Here is a 14730-nt window from a genome sequence, read left to right as displayed (position 1 = left end):
CTAACCCCTTCTAGCATATTGCAATTTCAAAGCAAAAACCTAACCTATCCCAATAACACTTTATTAAATATAACCTAAATTTAACCTAACCTCCAACCCTTTCAAATTTAATACTTTAGATTTATTCATCATCTTTAGAGCAAAACATTAACATGTGGTTCATTTCATGAACATGTTCATAAACATGTGGTTCATTTCATGAACATGTTCACAAACATGTGGCTCATTCCATGAACATGTTCACAAACATGTGGTTCATTTCATGAACATGTTCACAAACATGTGGTTCATTTCATGAACATGTTCACAAACATGTGGTTCAAAGCAAAATCCTAACCCCCTAACCTATCCTTTTACCTTTGAAACACTAGCCCCTTCTAGCAAATTGCAATTTTAAAGCAAAAACCTAACCTATCCTAAAAAAACATTATTAAATAATAAAACGTAACCCCAAACTCTTTCACATTTGTTGAACGAACGATAGACAAGGATAGCAACACCATTGCAAATCGTACACAACCATTATAACGTGGACCTCACTATAGATACTCAAAGAATACTTTTGAATAACTATGTTATAACTGTGACTGTTGCTGGCCGTTACTCTGTTTCTGAGACAAAGAGAAGCTGCTGTACTATGAGGTTTGAGGTTAGATTCTATTATACTCTGAAAATTGAATTTGAGTAGTTTATAATATCTTATTTGTATTTCATTCATCCAAATGAAATGATAGTATCTTATTGCAAAATACTTTATTCAATTCTAGAAGCATAAACTGATTCTGTTTCAAAAACTATTTTGTAAACCCGTTCATATCAAATCAGAATCAGCTGTTATTCAAGGTCATTTTACAGCCCTAGGGCCGTAAAGTTTTACCGGCCTGGTCGGAAAACAATCACTTTCGGCCACCATATGACGCACGTAAACCAGCTCATTACATCCAAGTGTGGCGAAAAAAACATTTTTGCCCATGGTGAGAACGTTATTTTTCGCAACACAGAAAAATAAACAATATAAATATGAGAATAATTGTTAATTTGGCACTTCCGAAAGCAAAACAGGAAGGTCATAGCTCTAGCAAATCTGAGGTAATCTGAATATCAGGAAATATTGTCCAAGTATTTTTATTTTTTTATTCTGATTTGTCTAAATAACCTAAAAGATTATGTTCAATTATGTAAGAGGTTGAGTTTATAGACTACACTTTATTCTTCCAAATGACAATAAGATGATATTATTATAAATGTTTTGATTCTTGAATAATAAACACAAATAATGAAAAGTTTTTTGATCAGCTGTTTTAGCACACTTGAAATTTGGCCAATCTGAATGTCAACGTCAACAATGCTTGTTGTTGTTGACTTCGGAAGTTTAGGTTAGAAGTTCTATCCTACTCTGAAAGTCGAATTTGAATAGTTTATAATATATATCTGTATTTTATTCATCAAAATAAAATCATAGTATCTTATTGCAGAATACTTATTCAATTCTAGAAGCATAAACTGATTCCATTTCATAAACCATTTTGTAAACACGTTCACATCAAATCAGAATCAGCTGACTTCAAGGTTATTTTACAGCCCTAGGGCCGTAAAACTTTTACCGGCCTGGTCAGAAAACAATCATTTTCGGCCTCCATATGATGCACGAAAACCAGTTCATTACATCCAAGTGGGACGAAAAAACTTTTGTTCATATCCGGGTTTGATCTAGGACTATTACATCCACTTGTTATTATAATGGTTTTGAAAAATGTCCAACAACATAAATTAACTTCAATATTTTCTATTCATTTTTAATCAGAAATAAATCGGAAAAATATCCTAAATAGGAACTTATGTTGATCAACTAACAAGTAGATTCAGAGAATGGTACAAATTAATTAATGATACATCGTATTGCTTAATTGTATCAATTTTGACTCTAAATATTGATTTTACATAGATGATGCAATCAAAATTATGTATTGATTTTACATAGATGATGATCAAATTTATGTGTTCATTGTTCAGAGAGCAAACAAAAAAGTAATAATCAGAAAAAATTATTCCTGAGAATTTTTTTTTATAGAATAACTTAGTATCCAAATCAAAAACTTTGAAAAATATCGCTCTCAGTAAAAAGTTATTTATTTTTAGTTCCACATTGTTTGCTCTGAATGTTAAAAGAGAAAATTGCAGGCTTCTACAAAATGTATTCACTTGTTACTCCAATAAAAAAGTTAATATCATGACCCGGATTACATTATTAGATTAGGACATCAGACTGAGACCTCAATTGTATGAGCGAATCGCAGATCATTATAGTTCTTCTATCGCTTTTATTACACTCAGGACACCATATTTTGTTGTCTGGCACTTGCCTTCCATTTTGCGCCTTTATTCGTTTTTGGTGTCTCACTCGGGTCACCAGCCTGGTCACCACTGACATACCATTGATGTCTCACTGCTGTCCCAGCTTACTTCTAGCTGGATTCCACATATCAGTATTTTGTTATTCATACCGGTACTCGCTTGGCCAGAAATAGTGGGAATATAAATTGTCCCATTAAACTCATGGCTCATGGGAAGAATATTCTTACTGAACCAAACATGAACCCTAATAATGATTTGTTGGAATCCATCTTCGCACAAGGACAACACTCTTATGAAATATGGTGAAACGGTGAGAATATTTTATTGGTGTCCCAAGTGAGACACAAGTTGGACTTCAAAATCTGGTGTGTCCTAATGTAAAACGGGCCTCAATGTAGCTGTAGCAGGTAGGCCAACAGAAACTCAATTTGATCTATAACTATATCTACATTGATTGAAGCCTAATAATGGAGGTGCTATTATGATGTAATAAGAAGATCCCTGTAGTTGTTCGGTATGGTGGTGGGCGGGCATTCTTTTCTGGTACCAGGGTAAAGTAAAAATGTAAACCTGGTCTTACAGTTTATCACAGCGGAATTATTTTGTAATGAGCAGATTCGAATTCTTCAATTCATTTATTTTAAGATTTGGTGAACCAAAATAATAACTAATGTATTAAAAATTTCAGAATTCAATGTTTTTAATATGAAAATACTAGCAGGAACCCGTGCTCCGCAAGGATCTATTTTAAAACTTGACAAACTGAAAACTTGACGTGATGAAATTTTGAAGAATTGAAAATAGGCCTAAAACCATCCTTGGTTAATTAAGAATGTATGCAAAATTTAAAGTTAATTAGTCCCGTAGTTCAGACGTGATGATGTGTCAAACATAATAATTTTCCTCTCCCGTACGTGTAGAAGCCAGCTCTTCACTTTATTATAGATATAGTTAACGACTGCAAGAGATAGGACTGTGGAACAGAATAGTGGTGAAACTATGATAGCGCCAGAAGTGTCTCAAACACAATATTGTAGGTACTACATGAACTTTTTGAAAGTGATTTGAAAAAAAATGTTAAAAAACAGAACTGAAAGTTGTCTACCTTATCATTCTACCTCCATTTAGAGAGGTTTTTTTAGCCGAATGTAAATCTATATAAAAATTAATGTCTGTTTGTGTGTTTGTTCCCTATAGACTTGGAAAGTAGGCTACTTGACATAACGGCATGAGACTGGGAATATGTTGTGTGAATATTGGGGATGGTATCTGAAGAGAAATTTTAAAAGAGGGGCTAATAATAATTATTCATTAATCCATTTTACTGACCTATGTTCTCAAAATTGTCGGCCGAGCGGCTACCGAAGGACGGAAAGATGATCATGATTCAAGATCATATTGTGATAATATGATTTAGCATCTAAAGTTACCAGCTGTAATAAACACGTCACCGTGTGATAAATTGTGTACTGGTATTAAAACGGTACCGTAAAACGGGGTTACTTAAGCCTACAGGGTAACAAAAGCCATTTTGCAGGGTAAATTTCAAGAGCCCATGTTGGTAACACTGATTTCAGAAATCCTGGATGTTTATAGATCTATGAGTTGGAAATTGTACAAACTTCAAGCTGATGCAAAAAAAAAATTACTGAGATTTGAAGTTGAGCATTAAAAAATTTTATTATTTGGAGGAAATTTGTACCAAATTTTATACCCATCATAACTTTATTTGTCCATCCCAGTCTGTTCTCTTTCAAGTTTAGTAACTATTTCGAAACATAACCTCAATTGTCTGTCTAGATGATGCATCAGTTAGTTCTCTAATTTTGAGGTTATTTTTTTTCCTGAATGAATAAACTTGAAACTTGAAACTTGATGCTTCTCTTTTCTCAGCTGGTCTGTCTACGGGGTAACAAAAGCCACAACAAAAGTCACACTTTTTTGTATGAGTTGAAATGATCATTTATGGTAATCTAGAAAATGTAAATAGTTCTTCAAACTATTATTTTTCTCATATAAAACATGAATTTTGTTTCTTTTAGTCTAGTGTATGGATTTAGTTGCTCCAGAAGTGTTAATCTTGAGCCAAAATCTCATTCATTCACTCATTTAATCTTAAAAATAAAAATTGTATTATTTTTCTCCATTAAATTCAGTTTTTTAAACATGAATATTGTTTCTCTTAGTCTAGTGTATGGAATTAGTTACCCCAGGAGTATTCAACTTGAGCCAAACATTCATTTAACATACCTGGTTTTTGTTACCCCATTCCAGGGGGAAACTTAGACCACCATGTTTTTTATATTTTTTCAGGTAAAAAATTGTGCAAATACATTTTTTATTACATGAAACAATAAGTCAAGATACAGACCCAAGTTTTGCACTAAGTTTCAAATCTGTAAATTGATTGGTCTAGATTCACCAGGTGTTTGAATTTTAAAAGTGGCCTAAGTAACCCCGTTTTACGGTAGTTTGGAGTTGAAGTGTAGTTGATTGGTACCAGCTGTAGATAATGGTTCTTTAGAAGCCCTATACAAATAATTATCACTCCCCTATCATTGAGAAACTGGAAAATGTTGAAAAAAATTATTCACCGCATGAAAGAGAGTTGTTCATATTGCATTCATTAATTACTGAAGAATGAAAGAATAATTTACAATTTTTTTGCATTTAGCTTAGCTCATATTCATTCTAAAATGGAAGAAGGAAAAAATATGTGATTCATCGTACATCGCATATTTCCTGGACCATCTATTGACAATCAACAACTATGAAAACATTGAATCCATCTTTGAAACACTGATTTAACCTATCTATTTTTTTTAATTCAACACTTTACTGATAGATATTACTACCAATTAATTGAGAATATGTTTTCGGAATAATGAATGCTGCATGACTAAGCACATAGAAAGACCGTATTGAGATGTAAATGAAAATATTAATCGTCAGATAAAATGTGCATTCCTCCGTACATCTTGCCTTCCAGTGAACATGAGCATATTATTATTATGTTTCATAATGTTTAAAATCAGCTGTTAATCATTCGCCGTACCCTACTGCGAACCGTTCGCCGTGCCGCTTGACTCTGTTCTAACTGTTCGCCTCACCACACTCCGAACGCTGAACTTTTCAGCCAATGAGAGCCCACGATTACAATTAGTCGTGCAGCTCGCTCTACAATATTTTGGCTATCCATCACAAGTGGAAAACATGCGAACATGAATACAGAAGTATGGGCCATTTTTTATTTGATTGGATTCATGTTTTGAACAGTTCATTGTTATGAATGATAAATTGTTAGGATCTTATAAATATTCTCTAATTCAAATGAAATAACTTCTGAAAAAAATAATGAATGGATAAATACCAAAATTAAAATATTGTTGACCAAGAACTCAGTACATCGACAATTCATTCAACTAATCCTGTAGGTACAAATATAATCATTTGTCTTCTTTATTGATAATCAATTTCATCAACTACCTAATCATAAACTGACTGAAAAAAGTTCTTCAATTCCCATGAATTTAATTAATAGAATTATATGAATCTAAAGTGTAGGTCATATCACGAAGAGTTCGATTCTTGTTGGCAAGTTTCAACATAATTTCCCTCTCAGGGGGAGTTTTGACAACCCACAAAACTTATTTTTCATTTGAGGAAATATCGAAAAGGTGCATAGGATCTTTTTTTTGTTCAGCTTGACAAAATACCCCTCATTTCAATATTAAAATTTTCGACTGACTGTACAGTGAGTCAATCATTCTATCAGGGCTCGAATAATTTTGAAATTGTAATTAAATAAAAATGGTAGAGAATAATCAATTCATGTAAATATCAACACCTTTATTCAAAGACATATTAACTGCATGCGTTTTCATATTGCTGATGCATTGATAAAACTGTAGACGTTTATTTAGCAGTCTCAAAAAACTGTTCTAGCTGAAATTTAATAATCCATGCCACGTGTGGGCCTATACATTGCATCAGGAAAACGAAGTTCAAAACTATGGTTTTTCTAAACATATGTTTTTGAGATAGGTAATTTCTTTGATGCAGCTGTTTCACATTCACCATTAATAATTATTATACAGAGGCCCGGTTGCACAACAGCCGGTTAAATTTTAACCGTGATTAATTTCACGAGAGCCAATCAGAAAAGGCGTTTTTGAAAAGACAGCTTCTCTGATTGGTTCTCGTGGAATTAATCACGGTTAAAATTTAACCGGCTGTTGTGCAACCGGCACAGAGTTTGTGAGAAAAAATTATTGATTACCAAAACAATACTATCATTATATCAATAATAATAATTAATTATCAAAACAATAATATTATTATATTAATAATAATATTATTATTAAACATATTTATCAATTATCAGAACAATATTATTGAGGTTAAGTGGAATCAGGTAGGAAGCAATAATAGAACAGATGGAAATTGATCGAAATTTTTCTGCATAGATCTCATTTTTTTTCGTAGCTGAACAATAAAGTTCCTCATGACTTTGCTGTGCAATGAGCGGTTGAAAAGTACAAAATTTTGGGGGGGCCCCGCTCCCTCAGGGGGGCAAATTTCTGAAAATCCTTTCTTAGAGGATGTTTTGAGGCTACCATGAACAATTGTGCAAAATTTCAAGTTTTTAGGCTCAGTAGTTTGGGATGTGGTGTGATTTCAGTCTGTCGGGGCTTAGCCTTTTATAGATATAGAGATTAAAAAGTTTTTTCCTACAGTTACCTTGAAAAGTGACCATTCTTGCACTAATTACAGAACGCAAAGAATCACTTTTCCGCTCTAGTGCGCAAAGTATTACTTTGTGTATTATCTTGCAGCCATCCCAATCAGCTGTTGACATTGTTGGTGTGTATTTTGAATTTGTTCTATCTATATTTTTCTGATTTTCAAATAAATAGAATAATGAGAACTCACTAAATTATACATTTTGAATATTATTGATTATTAATTATTCATTGTTTCAAATAATATTTTTTTCATTCATGAATAGATTGGTTGAAAAATTATTTAGAAATTAAGATTTACTCAAGATTATTCAAATTTTAAAATTAATTGGATTTATTTAAATTTTAATTTGAATAAATTATAAATTATTAATTTTCAATTGGATTATCAAGTTTAAAATAAATTAAAGTTATTATCAATAACAAAATTATACAGACAAACATTTGATGGATTTCAGCCATCATTTTACCCATAATCAACCACTTCTCATATTCAATGGTCACTATAGGAAAAATTTTATGTGAAATACGTGCGCAAAGTTTCTCTGCTGAACTCAAGAAACCATTCTGCCCTCGCCTACGGCTCGTGCGTAAACGTTTCTTTCGGTGCAGAAAACTGTCACTTTGCGCACTAGTTGCACAAATAACTATTTTAAAGCACCGTGTCTATTCTATAACTGGTCTAAGGGTGCTATCTATATAATAAGAGAGAGTAGGGTTGTGTTTGTTCGCATCAAAACATGTCAACTTGTGGATTGCATACCGGAAAAACGGGAATGATTTAGATCTCCAAATTTTTAACATAGTAGATTCTAAAAATCTGGTGTGGTACACTCACACAACTTTCCTTGCTCATATTTGAAACTATGATCAGACTTCGTCTGTATATGTGTATATATAATTGTTTTCAGAGTACTTTTTCCTTTGTGTAAATTGTGAAACTCGATGATTTGTTTAGTCCTCATTTTTTCAAAGTCGTCAAAACAGCTGTTCTACAGATGAAATATCTCGACTATGACTGTGTTCTTTTTATAAACTGCTCTACCTACCTACATCATGCACGAGAAGGAGGTTACAAGGTCCATTTCTCAAGGATGGGGTGGACCCCCCATTAGTTTCCCAGAAAGAAGACTCATGCCAGTTGATAGAGCTGATAGATGACTATACAGGGTATGAATTTGAAAAAAATCGGTCAAGTTATTTTTGAGAAAATTGTGAAAAACATGCTTTTTTAGTAATTATCTGCCATTTTTCTCAAGAATATTACGGAGCTCCTGCAATTTTCTCAGAAATGAGACTCATGTAAGTTGATAGGGCTTATAAATAGCTATTTATGGATGGTATAAATTTGAAGAAAATCGTTAGAGCCGTTTTCGAGAAAAACATGTTTTTTAGTAATTATCAGCCATTTTTTCCGCTATCTTGAATTGAATTCTATTGAATTTCTTATTGTCGGATCCTTATGGTATAAGGAACTTAAGATTAAAATTTCAAGTCAATCGGTTAATTAGGAATGCAGTTATCATGTTCACAGACATACACACATACACACACACACACACACAGACCAACACCCAAAAATCATGTTTTTGGACTCAGGGGACCTTGAAACGTATAGAAAACTTGAAATTAGGGTACCTTAATTTTTTTTGGAAAGCAATAGTTTCCTTACCTATGGTAATAGGGCAAGGAAAGTAAAAATATCAATCTCGTGCACCTGGAAGCCCAAATTTCAATTCTCCTTCTAGATTTTTTCAGAATTAATGTTCAAATTCATCTATTCTACCGTAGGCTACATGAAGTTCCATAACCCAAAGTGTGTTTTTTTATGAGCAGGTTATAATGGTGTTATAAGACTACCATTTACGAACGTCTATGTAGCGCAGCGGTAAAACGCTTGCTTACGGAGCGATAGTTCCTCGGTTGCTTCCCATTTTTTTTGTTATTAATTTTTTCCCTCGAAACGTATTATCATCAATTATTTTTTGAAGAAATTTGTTTTCATTACTATTGAACTTGAATTTTATCAAATAATTATTTTTAATATAAAATTTTGCCACCAGTACAAATGAATTGGACATAGTCTTCATGCTGTAGGCCTATAATTGAATTTCATAAGAAAAACATGAATAGATAACAATAAAATAAGTAATAATTTATATTATTCAGTTATAATGTACTATCAGAACAAATTCCCAGTGAAACGATTATTTTAGGTATTTTGTTTGGAACTGGGAAAACAAAAGGCTGCCTGATTCAAATTGAGGAGGATCCTAATCGAACTGAAATTTATTGATGTATTGGAAAAATCAATATGATCTGTGAGGTTTTCAAGTACGGTATTATGAATTCTTCAGTTTTCTATACTATAATAAAGGAAAGAACTGGCTTATACACGTAAGGAATAGGGAATTATGTTTGACGCATCATCACGTCTGAAATATACTCAACTGATTAATTTGAAATTTTGCATATAGATTCTTCATTAACCGAGGATGCTTATAGGCCTATTTTCAAATTTCGAATTTTTATTGTACGTCAAGTTTTCATTTGCAGTTTTAAAATAGACCCTTGCGAAGCACGGGTTACCTACTAGAATATTATTGATTATTAATTATTCATTGTTTCAAATAATACTTTTTTCATTCATGAATAGATTGGTTGAAAAATTATTTAGAAATTAAGATTTACTCAAGATTATTCAAATTTTAAAATTAATTGGATTTATTTAAATTTTAATTTGAATAAATTATAAATTATTAATTTTCAATTGGATTATCAAGTTTAAAATAAATTAAATTTATTATCAATAACAAAATTATACAGACAAACATTTGATGGATTTCAGCCATCATTTTACCCATAATCAACCACTTCTCATATTCAATGGTCACTATAGGAAAAATTTTATGTGAAATACGTGCGCAAAGTTTCTCTGCTGAACTCAAGAAACCATTCTGCCCTCGCCTACGGCTCGTGCGTAAACGTTTCTTTCGGTGCAGAAAACTGTCACTTTGCGCACTAGTTGCACAAATAACTATTTTAAACTATTTTGTCTATTCTATAACTGGTCTAAGGGTGCTATCTATATAATAAGAGAGAGTAGGGTTGTGTTTGTTCGCATCAAAACATGTCAACTTGTGGATTGCATACCGGAAAAACGGGAATGATTTAGATCTTCCAATTTTCAAATTTTGAACATAGTAGATTCTAAAAATCTGGTGTGGTACACTCACACAACTTTCCTTGCTCATATTTGAAACTATGATCAGACTTCGTCTGTATATGTGTATATATAATTGTTTTCAGAGTACTTTATCTTTTGATAGTTTGACACCTTGTGAGACCGGACTCCCCAAAATGATGTTGGATGTAGATGTTGGATCCAGAGGCTATAGTAAAGTCCACGTTATAATGGCAGTGGATAAAGATAGGAGAATAGCAATGCCGATTCTCTGCATTAATTAATTATATTTCTACACTGTCAAAAACATAATTGGCATCGTTGTGGACCTAGAAAAGGATAGTACCACCGGCTTTGTCGAATGATGGACAAGGATAACAAAACCAAAATTGATCAAATACTGTCATTATAACGTGGACCTCACTATAGACTTCCCAGCGTGTCTATTCTATAACTGGTCTAAGGTTTCAACCGGAGTGGCACGCTGCCGCTTGAAAACTATTTCAAACCTATCTTTTTGATTCAATGATGAAGACTGTAGAGCTCTCTATGTATCTCCTTCGTCATAGTTGCGTAAATGATTAGTGCGCAGAATCATTGGAGCTCTGCTGCTTCTGCTCAAGCTCTGCAGTCTGCTGTCTGCTCATTTTATTATCAGTTCAGTCGTGTCGTGTTCGTGAATGTGAATGTATTGTAGGTATGGATTGTGTGAATGTCATTAGCTAGCAATGATTTATTATTGTAATGGAAAATCTTTTTTGTTAAAACTGCTATGAAGATATTACTTTGTACTTTTCTGTAAGTCTGATTTTCCATGTCATTATCAACTAAAGTTATACTGATAATTCTATTTCAATTACGAGCTTCATGATGGTGATAATTATTCTTAATTTCTAACCTGCTCATACTGATTCTGAAGTTTAACCTATAGGGCAATATTAATCGATTGATTCTTTTGATCAATTGAATACTTTGTCTAAAAGATAAACTATTTGTAAACAAATCTAATTTAACGTGAATATTGTAAAACTCAATCGATTTGAATTCATCTATAGAATTTTTAAATATAATATTTTATTACATAACGATAGCCAAAAACCCATAAGTATTTCTTAACACTTGTATTAAACTATGATTCAGCAGTACTCTATTTCATAAAATACTACGTTTAGAATGAATGATATGGCCTTGTGGAGTTATAGACCCTACTTTAACTTACAATTTACAATAATTCAGTTTTAATAATAGGCCTGAGTTGATAATAATTTATGCCTATCGTAGACCCAAATGAAGTTCAACTTACCGTTGACCGACGAGAATTCAATACTTTTTATAAGAGATTACCAATCACAAGTGAATATGCAAGGAGAATTTGTCCCCTTCTCAATTACAGTACTGTAGGTTATGTATGGTCTACAGTTGAAATATAAATTAAAATTCATCTATCAGAAGTTATTAATCACAGTTAAAAATATATAGTAGATCTAGTTGTATTTTATTTGAATTGGTAAGTCTGTTTTAATCGATAACTTACTGTATATTATATCATTAGTGTGTTGGACAAAACTCATGTCTTTGGGAGGCCATAACCACAAAATACAGTTTTAAAGCCGGTAAAGAACCTTGAACTTCCGATTTCCACCTATATACCAATATCAAAGCTCAATGTCCCTGATCTTTATTGGTTTTGGTTTCTAGATTTGGTTTTTAGAAGTAGAATTTGAGCACCTTGGTCGGTTTTTTAAAGGTCTTAAGTTATGCATACATAGATGACGACGGTGTGGAGGGGGTTGCTTCAGATGGCTAAAGAACCGGCAATTATAAACTTATAGGGTCGGTTCCCGAGCTCGGGATTTGGCCAAGTCCTAGACTTTAACAGCTGAAGTCAGAAAATTGGCTTTCCGAAACGAGGCGTAGTCGCAGTCATTGTCATAGTCACGTTTGAATTAAACTTCATAAAACTAGAAAATTGAACACAAAATAAAATAAAGAGAAAATAGCGTAAAGTTTCAGCTATTTTGAATTATTTAGAAATGCTTAATTTCGTCAAGGAAAAACGTTTCCAATTATAGAAATGAGAAAATAAAAACTGCGACTACGCCTCGTTTTGGAAAGCTAATTTTCTGACTCCAGCTGTTTAAAGTCTAGGACTTAGGTAAATCCCGAGCTCGGAAACCGGCTCATAGTTTTTACTGGACTACGAGGACTACTACCGTAACTACCGGGAGGAAATTTTGAAAGCAAATCATCATGATAGAATACAACAGGGGTGAACAACTCCCCTCCCATCATAAATTTGGGACTTATTCGGCTCCCCCTCCCTCAATCATTACAAACAAAACTATCAATAGGCTAGTCATTTTAAACATACTTCATACTTCTCTCTCCTTCGTCATGGCCAGAGATTTGGACGAAGGAGGGAGAAGTATGAAGTATGTTTAAAATGACTAGCCTATTGATAGTTTTGTTTGTAATGATTGAGGGGGAGGGGAGCGGAATAGTCATTATACACACTGTTTTGGCATCCCAAGGTTTGATTTTGAGCCCCCACCCATGAAATTTGAAGGACGCAGAGTCTGCGGCCACCCCCCTCCCCATACTATATTATACTAAGTAACCTCTACCAACTATACTATACTATAACAGTAGCAAATTATTGTACAAATGAAAATCATCAAATTATTAGCCTAACCAGTTTAATTTGCGATTTTCTGTTTTTATTTTATAGGTTTCAAAACTTATGATCATCAGACAACTTTACTAGGATGAAGCTTTAGACTCCAATCGTCATAATAAAATAAAGGTAAATAAATTTTTACATTATGCAGTTTTGATTGAATTCAGTTTCTTCTCGTAACTGTTCTGGAAATAAGATTAACACTATTTTTAAAATTCTCAGTTAGTAATAACCTAGGCTTGATATTTATCCGTTCATTCAATACCGTACAATAATTAATCAGTATAAGTCCTCATCAGAGATATGGCACCTCATATCTCCTCACCTTCCTAGATTCAAATTATTGACATTGAGTAGTGAATTGAAGAATAACTATCCCATCTAATTGCCTTTGAAAAGCAAATTATCTTGTTTTTTATTCTCAATTCGAGAATAATAAGCTAGCAATTACTTTTTTTGTTGCAATCGTTATTGCTGTATCCTTTTACATTAACCATCTTATTACAAAATTCTTGGTCTACAGAACCTCAATGTAAGAAAAACATTTTTTATTCATGCGATTCCATACATCGCATTAATTATTTGTTGAATAGAACAATATTTTATCACGGAATTTTCAATTAATCTCATCCAAAAATGTATTTAATCATTCAGAATTACACAACTTACAGAAAAGTACCACAGGCTTACGCCGTAAACGGTTCCTATTACAAAAATATTAAAAATTATTCACCTACTACATTTGTTGCTCGAGACAGTTTCAAATATCTAAGGTACCAAAATAATAAGGTACTTAATGAAGGATTATTGAAAAAAAATCAAATTATATCGTGAAATCTAGATTAATATATTCATAAATCTAGAATAACAAAATAATAGATTCTAATCGTATTTGCTGAATAGTAGCCTATTCTACTCAATTAATCCTCAACTATATTTTCCACCCTGATTTTCACCATTCGAGAGCTGAAAAATCTAAAATTAGTATAGAATTAAATACTATTCCATATTCTCTATTCTCCTATTTTAATCTGCAGAATCTACAAGCTCTGTTCATCTGCTTCAATTAGGCTAGTATTATTTGTTGCAAAATGTATAATCTATACTTCTCCATACTTTCTACTCTATTTCTGTTTCTTTTTTTTATGTTCAACAATTTCCATTTTTCATCTTTATGTTCAAAGCCCAATGCTTTAAAATTATTGGCCTATCTAAGCTTAGGTTGCATTATGACTAACAATTATTTTATTGATGCGACATGAAACAGTTTTGCAGTAGTTGTGGAACGTCCTATTTGAATAAAATAAAATTCAATGTATTGTTTTAATGGATCGCCGTTATTGCGAATCACTATTTTAAGCCCAGTCTGCATGAATGACATGACAGACTAACTCAACCAATGCTGACAGTTTAAAGTGAATGTGACCATGGTAGAGAACAGTATCTCTTTTATCAGCACTACTCTAGTCGCCCTCTCTACATGCTTCTTTGTCTTCAAGTGCCACCCTTATTAACCCCTTCTCCCAGCATTGATGGTACTTCAACACAACTCTCTGTAGATCTTTTTTGAGTAGCTGATGACGTTATTCAGAATAGTGTACAACTTTCTTCAAGATGAGCGTGCGTTTTTAGAGAGCTCAGTTATTCAAAACTACATTCCTTGAAAAAATTCAAAGTTTCAATTTTTGGAGTACGGTGCTAATCTATAGGTTATATTAAAAGATCGTTTTTGGATGTAAGTTAGGTATAATTGTAATCTATCAGTGAATGTA

At 32.6% G+C, this 14730-nt stretch overlaps 1 protein-coding gene across 2 annotated transcripts in view; it reads left to right on the top strand.

Annotated features, from left to right (window-relative positions):
- The first annotated feature begins 10924 nt into the window (after positions 1 to 10924).
- Positions 10925 to 14730, top strand: part of LOC111055350 (protein GDAP2 homolog) — a 98661-nt gene continuing 94855 nt past the window's right edge. Inside the window, exons 1-2 of one of the 2 annotated variants that reach the window (XM_039434520.1) lie at positions 10925 to 11079; positions 13010 to 13084. The gene's annotated coding sequence lies outside the window, so the exon portion shown is untranslated. The remainder of the gene's footprint in view (positions 11080 to 13009; positions 13085 to 14730) is intronic. The other variant, XM_039434525.1, reaches the window with a different exon arrangement.

This window comes from Nilaparvata lugens, chromosome 1, assembly GCF_014356525.2.
Source record: "Nilaparvata lugens isolate BPH chromosome 1, ASM1435652v1, whole genome shotgun sequence".
Taxonomy (NCBI): Eukaryota; Metazoa; Arthropoda; class Insecta; order Hemiptera; family Delphacidae; genus Nilaparvata; species Nilaparvata lugens.
Note: the sequence above shows the minus strand (reverse complement) of the source record. Positions and strands in the feature narration are given on the sequence as shown.